This window comes from Rhinatrema bivittatum, chromosome 9, assembly GCF_901001135.1.
Source record: "Rhinatrema bivittatum chromosome 9, aRhiBiv1.1, whole genome shotgun sequence".
NCBI classification, from domain to species: Eukaryota; Metazoa; Chordata; class Amphibia; order Gymnophiona; family Rhinatrematidae; genus Rhinatrema; species Rhinatrema bivittatum.
The window spans coordinates 134,333,055-134,349,121 of NC_042623.1; the positions used below are offsets into that span (position 1 = coordinate 134,333,055).

A 16,067-nucleotide genomic window follows, 5' to 3' on the forward strand; every position below is an offset into this window, starting at 1 on the left:
TTAAAGGAGAAAGAGCCAAGACTTTCAAAAGACAACAAAATACAAATTCTACCCAACCTCTACATGAGATATCCATTCATGCATTACCCACAATTTAAGATTATTATACACTTTAGCAAACAGATAAAACAAGACATGCAATCACTCCAATTAAATTTTGTTTCAAGCATTCACTCATGCTAGATGTCCCTTCTGCTATCACCTATCTGAGATCTCCTTTCCAGGGGATCTAACCCTGAGGGCCACTGCAATATGCCTAGCCGCACCCAATCATATACTCGACCCATGTCTACAAGAAGAGTCTGCTCAATACCCCAGAGATAAACTGTTCAATGATTGAACCCCTCAACATAACCCCCTGCTCTGGGTATTGAGGTTAGCCTAAAAATACCTAAAATCTAAAAATCAAATTTGTCTCTCAGCTCTTGGTATGATGCAAAACACACAAATTGTATGCATTTCCTTAGGCATAGGAAGGGGAGAGCAGAGGGTCCCTGTATTAAGGGAGAGGAAAAATCCCTTACTTACCAATCAGGAAACAATGTGTGGAACCCCCTCCAAAGCCTTCTTTTCACAGGTCACCAGAAAATGTGGGTGCTTCCAACTACTGAAATAAATAATTAATACTGAGTCAGCAAAGAGAAAAATTTGTATTAATAACATATCTTAGAAGCAATGCACATTACCATAATAAAGAAGGCAATGACAGAGCTTGAGAGTTTTTCAGTTATGCAATAGATTTTATACATCACCTCCCCAAACATACATGCTAATGGATTAATTTCTTTGTAAGCATAACATGTTTTAACTGGTTAATACTGCTATCTTTTTCATAAATGCCAATAAAATTGCATTCTTATTGTTAGGAACCCCAGCCGCAGCGCCCCGCAACCGGGTGTCATGGCCGCTGGCAACGGCGGGCCGCGACCAGAGTCGGATCGGCAGTCACAATGTTAAGATTTACTCACCGGGAGCGCTGGAGGCTCCTGCGGAGGGGGCTGCTGCTGCTGTCCCGCATGGCTGCCTGGCTCTCGGCGGTCTGACTCCTCCCCCTCAGCCCTCTAGGAGCCGCGTGCGCGGCTGAAGCAAGATTTAAAGGAGCCATGACCGGATATTGTCATGGCTCCTCCTGGGACTCCACCTCCTGGCTCCTGCATTTAAGGCAAGGTCTGGTTCTCAGACCTTGCCTTAAATGGTATTGAGGTCCGTGCTCTGTTCCTGTGTTTGGTGTTCCTGGTTTCATGCTTCGTCCCGCTTCTGCTTGTTCCTGTTGGATTGACTCTTGGACCCCTGACCTCGGACTGGTGGTGGTGTTTCTCTGGCATTGATCTGGACTGGCTTTGGACCCTTCTCTGGCTTTTGACCTGGACTGGCTTTGGACCATTCTCCCGTCTACTCTTGGTCCGGCTCTCGACCTCTCTTTGGACTCCGACCCCTGGACTGCCTTGGGGCTATTCTCCAACGTTTATTCCCGGACTCCGCACGACCTGCTGGAGGCACCAGGTGTCTGGAACCAACGACCTGCAGGAGGCGCCTGCATCCAGACTATCTATACTCTTCAGGGAGTCCCAGCAGCCGTCTCCCTACGGGCTCCTCCTGGGGGGATCACGTGCTTCCAGGGTGAAGGCTTCGTCCAGAACATCTTCATCAACAGGGCCTGCCATCCGTCGGTAGAGACCAAAGAAGGTATCCTCCTCTTTGGTAGCGCTGACTCTACCTCGGAACAAGGGTCCACATTCTAATTCATAACACTTATAAGTCATATGATTTCTTGTAAGTTGAGCCAAGAAGGCAGAAGCGAAACAATGTTGACCTTTGACATACTTCAGCATTCTGGCTAATCTTTAGCATACTTTAGCATTTTTACAGCCATGACTATTTCTAGTAGTCTGATCAGTTCAATCTTATTTTGCTGCTTCTTCACCATCACCAACTGGTCTGTGTCCACAGAGAACCTATCAAAGTACCCTTATTTTCCTCTTCCTTCAAACTTGCTGTGATGACTCACCTAAAAAAATTTCACTTAATCTTACCTGCCCTGCTATCATCCCTTCGCCTTCTTCTCTTTTAGCTCCAAACTGCTTGAATTTGCCATTCTTCTCCACTGTCTTGACTTTTGTCTCAAGACGTTCTGGATCCCCTGCAGTCTGGCTTTCACAGTCTACATTCTACATAATCTGCTCTTGCCAAAATCTCCAGTGATTCTTTTTAGCCAAGGCCAAGGGCCTTTACTCAAATTTGATCCTCCTCTATCTGCTACTTTGGACACTAATGATCACAGTCTACTCCTTGAGATGCTGTACTCGACTGGATTTCAGGACTCTGCTCTCTCCTGGTTTTCTTCTTACCTCTTGCATTATAGTGTGTTACTGTATCCTCTGGTGGTTCATCTTCTACCACTATTCCATTATCGGTCGGTGTATCTCAAAGCTCTGTCCTGGCCATCTTCCCTTTTCTATCTATGCTTCTTCCCTTGGTACTCTGATCTCCTCTCACAGTTTTCAATATCACTTTTATGCTGATGACTCCCAGGGTTACCTTTTTACAGCAAGAATTTCAACACAAATCCATTCCTAAATATCACCCTGCTTGCTGACATTATATGCCTGGATGTCCTGCTACCCACCTTAAACATAAAATGGCTAAGATGGAACTTCTCGTTTTCTCCTCTTCCCACCAACCCACTTTCCCTTTTCCCTATTTGTGTCTGTGGATGGCACCCTCCATCCTCCTAATTCTCTTGGCCCATAAACTTAAAGTCATCATTGATGCCTCTCTTTCCTTCTCTATGCACATGCAAAACACTGCTACAGTGTACTGATTCCCTCTATATCATCACTAAAATCTATCCCTTCCTTTCTGAAGGAAGGGATAGATTTCTGCTACCAAAAACACTGCTACCAAAAACACTCATCTACTCTATCACCTTCCGTTTAGATTACTGCAATTTGCTCTTTACAAACCTCCAGCTGAACCGTCTTTCTCCACTGCAGTCTCTTCAAAACTGAGCAACAGGATTTATCTGTCTTGAATGTCATGCAATTCCTCTTCTCAAATCGTAACACTGGTTCCCCCTAAAGCTTCTCTTAAGAACTGCCATACTGGGTCAGACTAAGAGTCCATCAAATCCAATATCCTGTTTCCAACAGTGGCCAATCTAGGTCACAAATACCTGGCGGGTTCCCAAATAGTAGATTCCATGCAGCTTATCCAAGGATAAGCAGTGGCTTTACCCAAGCCTACCTGGTTAATAAAATATATACACTTTTCTTTCAGGAAATTTGGCCAAATATTTTTTAAACATAGCTACACTAACTACCTTTACCACATCCTCCACCAATGAATTCCAAAATTTAAATTTTGGTTTTTTGTTTCATTTTATATTATATTGTACTTCGCCTAGCATGATTTTGTTATAGGCAGATGCTAAATTTATTTGAATAAATACAAGTAAAATAAATCCCTAAATAACTGAGCAATGAGTAAAACATTTTCTCTAATTTGTTTTAAATGTGCTACATAGTAACATCATGCAGCATCCCCTGGTCTTTTTAGTTTTTGGAAAACTAAATGATTGATTGGGATTTACACATGCCACTCCATTCATGATTTTATAAAACTCCATTATATCTCCCGTCAGCAGTCTCTTCTCCAAGCTGAAAAGCCCTAATCTCTTTAGCCCTTCCTTATAGGTAAGTTGTTATATATCCTTTATCATTTTGGTCACTCTTCTCTGTATCTTTTCTAGTTACACTATGTATTTTGAGAAATGTGGTAACCAGAATTACACACGATATTCTAGGTGCAGTCGCACCATGGAGTGATACAGAGGTATTATGATAGTGTCTGTTTTATTCTCCATTCCTGTTCTAATAATTCCTAACATTCTGTTTAATTTTTTGACTGCCACCATACACTGAGCCAAGGATTTCCATGCATTGTCAACGATAACACCTAGATCCTTTTCCTGGGTGGTGATTTCTTTTATGGAACTTAACCATGTAACTACAGTTAGGGAAAATAATCCAATGTGCATTACTTTGCACTTGTCTACATTAATCTCATCTGCCATTTGGATGCCCAATCTCGTGAGGTGAGGTCATCCTGCAATTTCTCACAATCCGCTTGTGATTTAACAACTTGGAATTCATTTGTGTTGTCCGCAAATTTGATTAATTCACTTGTTCCCTTTCCAGATCATTTATAAATATATTAAAAATCACTAGTCCTAATACAGATTCATGGGGCACTCAGTTATTTACCTTCCTCCAGTGAAAAAACTGACCATTTAGTCCTGCTGTCTGTTTCCTACCTTTCAACCAGTTCACAATCTACATACAGCATTTCCTCCTAACCCATAACTTTTTAATTTTCTCAGAGTCTTTCATGAGGGACTATGTCAAATGCCTTCGAAAGACCAGATTCACTATATGCAGCACCTTATCTTTATCCGCATGTTTCTTACAGGTTGTACAAAATGCAGTAGTAAAGGTGTGTTGTGACCATTGATCTTAGACGGCTTCGACCTTTGTGCCTCACCTTTCTCTCTGCTCTCCCGGCTAGCCTTGGGAAGATGGCTACCGCCACCGTCTGCATGCCGCTCTCTCCGGCGCGCCCGAACGGCAATGGCAAAGCCTCACGCCATTTTTCTCCTAAGGGCCTCCTACGTCTTTATCCACGTCATGGCGGGAACCTCGGGGGCATCCCCCTCAAGTGACATCACGCCATCCGGGTATTTAGCCTGCCCTTGTTTGCTAGCTAATCGAGTTAGCAAGGATCATGAATGGATGGAAAGCCTCCGGTCTGAGCTACTCTGCCGCTTCCTTGCTGCCGCTGGAAGCTCTCTCTGCCCTTCGGGGCATTTCTCTAACCTGGGTACCCGCTCCTCGGGGGCCCTTTGCTTTCTTTCAGGTGCCTATCTGGAATCAGGTACTCGCTCCTCGAGGGCCTGCTCTCCCTGGCTCGGTGCCTGTATACAACTACTTCTGCCTGCTGGGATCTCCACCTATACAGCTACCAACTTACAGGCCGATAAAGTATAGTGCGCTCCGATGGAGCACACTGTTAACCTGCCCTTGGACGCACGTTTTCCCTTACCCCTTATTCAGTAAGGGGCGGAAAACACGCGTCCAACCCGCGGCACCTAATAGCGCACTCAACATGCAAATGCATGTTGATGGCCCTATTAGGTATGTGCGTGGGATACAGTAAGTAAAATGTGCAGCCAAGCCGCACATTTTACTCTAAGAAATTAGCGCCTACCCAAAGGTAGGTGCTAGTTTCTGCTGGCACCAGGAAAGTGGACCCTCTGACTTAATATCATAGCCATATTAAGTCGGAGGTCCCGAAGGGTGTAAAAAGTAAAAAAAAAAAAAAGAAAAAAAATTTAAATTGGGCCGGCGGCTGTCGGACCGAAAACCGGACACTCAATTTTTCCGGCGTCCGGTTTTTGAGCCCATGGCTGTCAGTCAGAGGGCTCAAGAACCGACGCTGGCAAAATTGAGCGTCGGCTGTTAAACCCGCTGACAGCCACCGCGCCTCCTTATGCCCGTTTCTACCGCACCACCTAATTTACATACTGAATCACACGCACCGGCGAGTGGCCGGTGCACGTACCGGGAGAGCGGGCGTTCGTCCGCTCTCCCGCGTTTTTACTGAATCGGCCAGTTAGTGAGTTATCTAACATTGTCAGTCTGTCTCATCTACAGCTCTGCTGCACTGGGAACCTGCAACCGGATCTCCCTATACTATCTCTGTGAGACAGGTCTCCTCTGAAGAGGGTCCCTGGACTGCTACCTCTGGATCACCTCACTACTGCCACCTCTGGTGGTATCTCTCAGCTGTATATTAATAGACAAATATCTGTGTTTGCTTGTCTCGAGTTTAGCCTAGTACTGTGGTTCCTCACGGGGCATCTCCCCGTGGGCATGGTCATCTGCACAGTACCCTAGAATCCACTCAAACACCTCAAAACTACAACAAGGTGTTGATGGGAATATCTATTAAGCATATCTCCCCAGCATTGGATGCTGCCAATCTTTTGGCACATTAGGTTCAAAATCCTGTCACTGGTTTTCAAATCACTTAAGTTTGTGCTTGGCCTTCAAAGTTTATATACTTTTGCATTTGCTGAAATCTCAAGATATTAAGAACATAAGAACATAAGAAATTGCCTTGCTGGGTCAGACCAAGGGTCCATCAAGCCCAGCATCCTGTTTCCAACAGAGGCCAAACCAGGCCTCAAGAACCTGGCAATTATCCAAACACCAAGGAGATCCCATGCTACTGATACAATTAATAGCAGTGGCTATTCCCTAAGTGAACTTGATTAATAGCAGTTAATGGACTTCTCCTCCAAGAACTTATCCAAACCTTTTTTGAACCCAGCTACACTAACTGCACTAACCATATCTATTTGATATTCTTTCCTTTCAAACTGCTCATTTGTGCGAAACAAGGGAATGGGTGTTCTCAACTGCTGTTTCCACAATTTGGAACTCACTTCCAGACATGATATAAGCCGATGCTTGTATAGAATTGTTTAGGAAAAGAGTAAACATGCTAATTATCCAAGCTTTTGGAACTTGATCTGACTTTATTGTTTAGGCTTCCTTAATACTCTGTGGAATTATTATGATCTAAGTCTATTTATGTTGTTTTTAAGATTGTTTTTATTTGTACCCCACCTAGTATCTCAAGATAGAGCCAGTTAGGAATATTTTTTAAATAAAATAAATATAAAAAAATGTAGCAGATTGGTGAGGCAAGATGTCCCTTGGATAGGATCCTTCATTTTCAGTTTAAAACCGATTTTCACCCTAATTTTAGGATAATTAAAGAGCAGCTTCAGAGCTGAAAATGCAATGTCTCCAGTCCTGTCCCCCTACCAGTAAACCAGCAGTGCTGCTGATATGGCATTTCAATCTCCCCCCTCCCCCCAGGCAGCCAAAGCGTCAGCAGGTTGATTCCACCAATGCAGTATTTGAAGCGGGCCAGGCCCAATTCCCAACAAACTCCCTGGCCCCTGCACAAAAGCAGAAGTGCAGCACTGCACAGCATGGGAGCTTTAGGAAGCATGGTGCCGAAGGAGAGTGGAGAAGCCTGGAGCCATCACTAGTAAGGATTGATGGGGAGGGAAGATGTTCTTGAGAGAAAGGGACATGCTAGGTAGAGGATGGGTTTAGATATAGGGATGCTGCTGAGTGGGAGAATCTGTTTAATATTGTTTTATGGTCCTGGGCTTCTGTCCACCAGAATAAACTCCAATAGTTTCCCAGAAAAATGAGTCTCATTTTTCTACTGATTTTCTCCTGTTTTTGCTATTGTCATAGTAAACCCTAAATTCCCAGGAAAAATTTAAAAAAAGAAAAAAAGAAAATGAAGGTCCCTACCCTTGGGTAAATCCATGTTGGCTGTGTCCCATTAAATCATGTCAAGCTATATAAACAGTAGATCTGTTCTTTAGAATAGTTTCTATCATTTTTCCTGGCACTGACATCAGGAACACAGGTCTAATTTCTTAGATCATCCCAGGAGCCCTTTTTAAAGATTGGTGTTACGTTGGCCACCCTCCAATTTTCAGATACTGTAGCTAACTCCTCAGTCTATCCCCTTTCAACATCTCAAGACCCCTCATTCTAGAGCCTCCAAGCCATTGAAAAAGGCTTACCACTCATTATTATAGACCTCTATCATATCACCTCTCAGCCATCTCTTCTTCAAGCTGAAGAGCCTTTAGCCTTTCAAGCTCTTTAAGCTTTCCTCAAAAAAGGAATCACTCCATCCCCTTTATCAATTTGGTCACCTTTCTATGTACTTTTCTCATTTTTGAGATGCGATGACCAGTACTGCACACTACTCAAGAAGAGGTCGCACCATGATTCAGAGGGATTATGATATTCTCTGCTTTATTCTCCATTCCTTTCCTAATAATTCACAGCATTATATTTGCTTTCTTGGTTGCCGCCGCCGCCACAAAACACTGAGCAGAGGATTTCAACATATTATCGACAATGACACCTAGATCCTTTTCCTGGGTGGTGACTCCAAAGTGAAACCTTGCATTGTATAGCTATAAATTTGGGTTGCTCTTCCCTACATGCATCACTTTGCACTTGTTCACGTAATAAAATAACAATAAAACACGGCTCACCTCAACTGATACATCTTATCATTCAGCTTGAAAACCTATCCAAAAACCTGCAGACAGAAATAGTTTCAGAAAAAAAGGTAAAGGCCTGAGTTAATCTCTTTACTGCCTAAATTCCACTGGCAATCGGTAAAGTGGGTTCCACTATTGATAAAGATCAAGTACGTGACTCAGTCAGTTAACATTGTTTAACTGAGGGAACTAACGAGAAAGACTGTCCACTAGAGTGCAAGTACCCCTGCCTCCTAGCTCCAATTTTAAAAGAAATATTCCTCCATGAGGCAATTGCAGCCTGTGTCAGAGTGCCCTGTAGAAACCCTCAGAACACCTTAACAGACCAGTCCCAGCAGTCTGGGCCCGGTCCACCTTAAGACAGAGCAGTCTGGGTACAGGGTGTCTCCTCTGAGCAGGAATAAAGCTTAGGCTCAGAGGAGAGCAAGACAGGCCCTGGGGAGAAGGAGAAGGCAGCTCCTTAAGCATAACCTACCTACTGTACTATGAGGTAAGCAGTCTTATACTCTGTTTTGTGTGTAAAGAATAAAGTGGTACAAGAGGAAACAAAGTCCAGACTGTGATTCTGTCCTCCAGCCCAGCCATAGACCGCTCATGCTCTGTCACATGTGGTGTCAGCTCGGAGGTTTTCTGCACTAAGCGACTGTACAGGCAGAAGTCCAAGCCTCCTAGGAGCGTCTGAAAAGAGAAGAGTTGTTGAAAGGTCTGCACTGGGAAGGAAGGGAGAATTATTTTTTTGGGGGGGAGAAAGGCTTGCTCTAAGCACCACACAGAGAAACCTTAGTGCAAGGGCATACAGAAGGAAGAGAGGGAGTGTTTGCTCTAAGCATCACACCAAGAAACACAACTGCAGAAGCATATTGAAGGAAAAATGAAGTTTGGGATAAAGGGTGAAACACTAGCATAAAGCGTAAAAAGAAAAAAAAAAAACCTGCAGAGATTTTTTTCTTTTCCTGGGGCCTCACACATCCACACTCAGTTTGGCAACAGGCCAACGGGGCTATCCCCGCCTGTACGTGAGGGGTCAAGCAGTGAGTAAGGGCCGGAGAGGCCAACAGGTTGTTTTTTTTTAATTTTCCTATCCCTAGTTACATACAGGGGTTTATTTCCTACGAGGAAAAGAAGCCAGAGGGCTTACGAGGAGTGCACAGCAATGTACTTCACCATTGTGGGAGTTACCCACTCTCGAGAGCCAGGGGAGAGGGCCTGGTAGCTGGAGAGACCCGCCAGGCTTCTAGGGACAGAGTGTTCGCTACCAAGAGTCTGTTATCGTTTTGAGGTGTTGGAGTGGATTCTTGGGAACTGCGGTGATGGCCACTCCCACGGGGAGGAGCCCCGTGAGGAACCGCAGTACTAGGCTAGACTCTACGCATGCAGACACAGAGGATTTGTGTTTATTATACAGCCTGATGGTACTGCCCGGGGTGGGCAGCAGAGAAGGCAACCCAGTAGAAGAAGTCCAGGGGTCCTCGGCAGATGAGACCAGTCTCACTCTTGAGTTGATGAAAAGCAGCGCAGGGTAGCAGAGGCAGGACCCGGATGTAGACTCCAAGCGCTGATGCTGAGTCAGACTGAGAGAGTTAGTACTCACTGAGCAGTTGGCTGTATTGATGAAAATCCTGGCAGGCAGAAGCAGATCAGATGCAGGCACCAGAGTAGGGAGCGCAGGCCCTCGAGGAGCGAGTACCCGGTTTCCCAGATAGGTACCTGAAAGAGAGAAGAAGGGCCCCGAGGAGCGGGTACCCAGGTTAGCGATGAATTACCCCGAAGGGCAGAGAGAGAGCTTCCAGCGGCTGCTGGGAAGCGGCAGAGCAGCTTAGACCACAGCAATCCAATCCTTGCTAACTCAGATTGTTAGCAAACGAAGGGCAGGCTAAATACCAGGATGTGCTGACGTCACTCGGAGGGGATGCCCATGAGGTTCCCGCCATGACATGGATAAAGACGTGGATGGCTTGCGCACCTTAGGAGGCCCTTAGGAAAAACATGGCGAACGCCGTCGCCAATCCGGGTACGCCGGGGAGAGCGGCATGAAGACGCGGTGGCAGCCAACTTCACAAGGCTTGAGGAGAGAGAAGGAAGAAAGGTGAGGCACAAAGGTCAAAGCCATCTGAGACCGACGGACGCAACAGAGTCCAGGTCAGGCAGATGGCTAATTGCCTAGAGCGACTAGACAAGGAGGACCAAAGGCTCCTGGAGGAGCTGGATGCATTGGTGGCCCATTGTTCCCTTGTGTGGAGCAAACTACGTGTTCCGTAAACCCTGGAGGGCCTGAAAGCAGGGGAATGAGGCAACCCTCTGAGCTGCCTGACTGGAACTATGTCCTCCCAAAGCATAAAGGCTGGGAGTTATGACTTGCTGGCAAAGATGTCCAGCAAGTTGACCAAATTGTGACAAGGACCTGAGGAATGCAGCAGGAAAAAGCCTAAGTGAGGCGCTGCAGAGAGGCCTGAGGTCAGTACTACAAGAAGTCCTGAAGAAGGCCCTGTAGGGTGCTTAAACACCGAAAAGAGCCTTGGAGAAGGCAATACAGACTGCCCAGAAAGGGCAGTCTCAAGTGGCTGGTGAGAGGCAGTATCAAGGAGCCTGAGAGAGGCACTAACAAGGGGCCAGAGAGCCCAGAAACTGCTCTGCTGGAACAGATAGTAGAGAAAAAGCCAGAACAGGAGTCCTATGCACTGTTGCGAACAGAAGGGCAGCATCCTTCTAGTTTGGCTATCCCACTTACCAAGGGAGGGGTATCACAGGAAACAGAGGGGATAAAGCCAGAACAAGAGGTCATTACTGAAGCGCTGGTGGAAGTCGGGAGCCCAGACGTCCAGCAGATGGAGAAGAAGCCAGACCTGTTTAGGAAAAGTGGCCTGCTACCGGTCAGCAAGGAAATGCTGCTACCTGACTGGCAAGGAAATGGAGTTCTTGGAAATACAGCCCAGAGAGGACAAGATGCCAGTAGGCTGGTGAAATGAACGTTCTGGGGAATTGGATTCTGGAGTTAATCAGGGTGGGTCACCCAGAGAACCACGGAAGCCTCATATAAAAACCCAGAAGGGAGAAGGGGAAGCTCCCCTTGATACAGAGAATCCCCAGTGGGTAAAGTGCTGGGCATTTCAAGATTTGAAACCCCGTATCCTAAAACAGGTGGGGGTGAGATTGGGAAAGGGGTTGTTCTGGATGGAGAGAGAACCCAAGGGCAAGCATAGTGGTGTCCTATGGCCCTAGTAGCAGTAGTTGCTCAGTTGGGTAGCATTGAGCTGAAGGGGAGGGTATGTGACAGAGTGCCCTATAGAACCCCTCAGACCCTTAATAGGCCGGTCCCAGCAGCCTGGTCCCAGTCCACCTTAACACAGGGCATTCTGGTGCAGGGTGTCTACTCTGAGCACGGATAAAGTGTAGGCTCAGAGGAGAGCAAGACAGGTCCTGGGGGAAAAGGAGAAGGCAGCTTCTTAAGCGTAACTGACCTACTGAAGTTATTTTGCTGTTATGCTGCAAGGTAAGCAGTCTTATACTCTGTTTAGTGTGTACAGAATATAGTTGTGCAAGAGGAAAATGGGAGTCCAGATGGTTAGTCTGTCCTCCAACCAGCCACAGATCGCTCATGCTCTGTGACACAGTCCTCTCCATCCCTACCAGCTCTGATTTCCAAAAGAGGACCTGCCCTGTATTTCCAATCCCCAACCTCCTTACTTCCCTCAACTCGAGAGTACCCCTCTTACCCCAATTTCCAAGCTTCAACCTCCCCAGGACCCTGAAGGTGAGGCTACAGCAAGCAGGCAGGCAGGACCTCCCTTCTGTGGACTCAGCTCTAGCATTGCTCTGAGAGGGGAAAGGAAAGTGGTCAACGTTTGGAAGTCAGAGGGGGGTTATTTTTGAATATGTACTTTTTTGAATATGTTCACATTTTAATTACCTTGGTTATCACATATCTTGTAGCTACAGCAATGACAATAAATGACATCTGGAGGGGAACTTTCAAAGGCATTTTCACAGGTAAAATGATGCTTTACCTGGGTAAACTGCTCGCTATAAAACTGCCCACCAGCTCTGCAGATGAACTTATGTCCTGCGTGCATGTATGTTTATCTGGAGGTATTTCCAGGGAGCTGAGGAAGAGTCTGTATGTACGCATATATGTTTCCTATTTCAAAAGAATGCATGTAAAATTTCAAGAAAAATTTCTGTGCAAACAATAGCAGCTGTAACTGTATACAGGTAGTTTTGCTGGGATGATTTTCAAAGTGAACGTGCACACATAAGTTCACTTTGACAACTGGTGTACTTATATGCATATTTATAACCTAATTTCTGCAGGCTATTACAAAATGACCCCCTTAAAGGGAAGGTGAAAAATTAGGACAGAAACTTAAGTTTTATAAATTTATGGCAACATCAAGATATTTCTATGGTTCAAAAACTTGGATTGTGCATAATAAAGATGTTAGCAGAATTTAAACAGCAGAAACAGAATATTTAATATCAGGTAAAGGATATAATATACATGATCCGATTAGGAACGGAGATGCAAGAAAAGAACAAAATATATATTCTGTGAATGAGAAATTCAAATACTATAAAGAACAATGAAAACCACATGTAGAAAAAATGTATAGAAAAATAAATCCAAGCAAGACTTAGGAAAAGATGGACCAGAAGCGATTTATAAAGAAGCTGGAACAGGCACTGATGGCGATAGTTTAGCAGAACACTGTTCCTGAGACTTGACTTACGAACCAGGCTTCGGGTCTGCAATCCCTGAGGCCTGTGATATCCTGACACTGTGAGCTCGACAGTCTTGGATTTTACTCTTTATTTCACTCTTACATTTCATCTGTCTCCCCACTCTGCATTACCTGGTGCCACTATGCAGCTTCTCACAAGGAAGATCCCAACACCTAAGCCAATCATGCTGCTGGTCAGACATCTGGTGCCAGCTTACTGTAACAAGACAGTGCAACAAAGACAGCTGTGGTCAACACAGCTCCATGCAGGAAAGGGCTCCTCTAGCGGATCCTTGGTCCCATTCCTCCATCAGAACTGCTGCCTTATTTATGTCTCCACCAGCATCTCCATAACAAGATCCAACATGCCCAAACCTCTGTTTGCTGTAATTGGTTTTTCAAAATCCTATGTGGGAACAGGTTATTTTTGTGCTTCTGCCTCCTCAGCCCTGGAGCATTAAAAGGAATTCATTAATTTTCTGCCTTTATCCTAGTACTTTTTAATAGCTTTGGAACAAGCCACATTCATTGAAGTTAAGCTGCCCTATGGGCTACGCTAAGAAGTACAAGGCTATCCACTCACCCTCTGTGGATTCCTATAAATTAAAGTCTCAAAGGTTCATTTCTACCCGGATTCTCAAGCACTCTCTCTGACACTCTGTAGCCCTTTTTTCCCTGTTGCAGACCAATGCCATATCATTCCCTATCACCTGACACTTGTCATTCAGTCCCCTGATCTCTGCCATCCCATCACCTGATCTTTGCCCATACATTCTAAAAACAGAGCCCACAAAGCAGCATGGGTTGTCTTGAAGTACCCCCCCCCCCCCCCCCCCACACACACACTTTTTTTTTTTTTTTTTTTTTTTTTAAATACTCCTTAAGATGACCTGTGCAAGTAGGTGTTTGGCAGGGAGGAAGTGAAGGAAAAATGTTGAAGTCAATTTTTAAAAAGATTTCTTAGTACTAACTGACCAAAGTTACCTTCATGGTGACAGTCAATATCAAAGCAGTAGTGAGAGGTAAATGTATCCATACAGAAACGTATATCTCTTCAATAGAGGTAGAACCAAAGGAAGCAGTAGATGCTACCATACCTTGTACACTGTGCGCTTTTACAAGGCCTTTTAATGAGAAGTCTGTTTTGCATCACCCAAAACAGCTACAGTCCAAAATCCAGTTTGTTTGTATACTTTGCAATGGTTAGTCCAGATCTATTAGGGTCAGGGAAGACTGTGATAGATCAAGCAATAGCTGCACTAGTCTCTGCACAGAAGTCACCTTTTTCTTTAAATCATAAGGTACCTAAAGGAAACAGAACCAAGATGGCCACTTAGGGGAACTACATTTCCCATCTTCCCTTGCACTTTGCTCCCAGAGAGCATAAGCAGGGCAGAGCTCTGTCACAATGACTCGGCACAATCACCCTAATTGGTTGCTAGGTTATGTAACCCGCCCAGATGTTTGTTCGATGGTGCGATATAAATTTGGGGAAATAAATAAATAAGTCTGAAGAGATTCAGAGAGTGAGAGATGGAGAGAGAGGAAGCACTCAGGCAGCAGGCAATCCAGTCCCAGGATCCATGGAAGGCAAGGAACATGGAGAGGCTGAGGCAGAAGAAGAACTGTGCCTAGGCATCACTTTGGCCTAAAGCAAAATCTTACCTAAGATTACCTTTTCCTCCCTATTACCCCCCTTGCATAGTAGCCTGTGAAAGAAAGGGCAAGGCTGTCTGCTTAGAGCCTATAGCACTGTTATGGGGTAATCAGAGTGACTATATCTATTACTGATCAAGGAGAGCTAGGGAGTTCTCATTTGAATATTGGCAACATTTCCTTGTTTCAGCATAACTAAGCTCAGTGAGAATTACCATTAAAACAACATTTGGGCAGTACCTGGGGTTAGGCGTTATGTGAAAGTTTTAAGATTGTCATTATACCTTTGAGTGATTGGGAATGTTACACCTGAAAGGGAATTGTGGAGGTTGCAAGAGCCTTAAGAAGTTAAGCTGGCTAGAAACCATGCTTGGAGATTAGGGAAAAGGGTTAATGGTACTAAACAATTAGAGCTGTTAAGGAAAACAAAAAATGTTTAAAAACCTGGGGCCATTAGTTACTACTACCTTGGGAAAATTTAAAGCAGTTTAAAAGGGGGATTTTTGTTCTTGTTAGTTATGCTTACACTCCAAGCACCTAAACTAGCAGCTAGCAAATTATATACAGAAGCAGCCTATGCTTTTATTTATTTATTTTGGTGTTTCAATGCAATTATGATGCAAAGTTTGGGAGCTGCTACATGTACTAGCAGTTGCTCTTAATTACCGTTGAGATATTTGAGAGCATGCAGGAAGTGCTTTGCCTTTATTTTTTTTCTTGCAACAAGGAATATGTAAATATTCAGCCTCAGAGCTGCAGCAACTTGTTAGTGGTTTTCTTAACTCGAAAGTGTATGTTGAAGGATTAATAATTTCACTGTAAACTATAGATTATTCTGAATGTTATACTTGCAGGAGAGTTATTGGGGTTATGCTACTAAGTAAGTAATGCTGTTAAGAATTGTAATGAAGGCTAGGAAGTACTTTGTACTAGGGAAAATTAAAAGTGACACCCCCTGTTTAAATCTATATTGCCTAAAATCCTATCAGTGAAAAGATAGTGAGCACAGGAAAAGGTGGCTGCTGTTTTCCTTTAATTAATGTAACATAATTTCATAGAATACTTTGCAATTTAACGAAAATACATTCAACAAAAAGGGACAAGAGGGAAAGAGTCTTGCAGAATATAAAGAATAACCAAAATGACCACTTTACCTAACTCATGAGTGTAGCTTCCTATCTTCTAACTCATAGTATATGAAGTTACTGCCTGGTGTGAAATGTGTTTTTGGTTCATAAGGGACATCACTTTAATTATGTCAAAGGAGTAGAGGATAAAGAGAAGAATCCTGTTCTGGGTATTGTAGGGAATCTGCTAGGGAGGAATAGGTTAGCCTTGCTCTAGCCACTTCTCTTACTGAGGATATTTCAGTCCAAGTAATTTTACCCGATAACCCTCATTTAGAATCCAGTTGATCCAGCCTCTCCTACTGGAGAAGCAGCAAGGTGATCATCAACCTCACTACAAAATAACATGCTAAAATGCTACAGAGACAAACAGCTGGGTGGACTTTAAAATCTTTATTTCTGTTGATG

At 44.4% G+C, this 16,067-nt stretch overlaps 1 protein-coding gene across 4 annotated transcripts in view; it reads right to left on the reverse strand.

The window, feature by feature from the left end:
• Positions 1-16,067, reverse strand: part of PPP2R3A (protein phosphatase 2 regulatory subunit B''alpha) — a 435,163-nt gene that overhangs the window by 326,896 nt on the left and 92,200 nt on the right. For all 4 annotated transcript variants that reach the window (XM_029615753.1, XM_029615752.1, XM_029615754.1 and 1 more), the window contains one exon: positions 529-607. The gene's annotated coding sequence lies outside the window, so the exon portion shown is untranslated. The remainder of the gene's footprint in view (positions 1-528; positions 608-16,067) is intronic.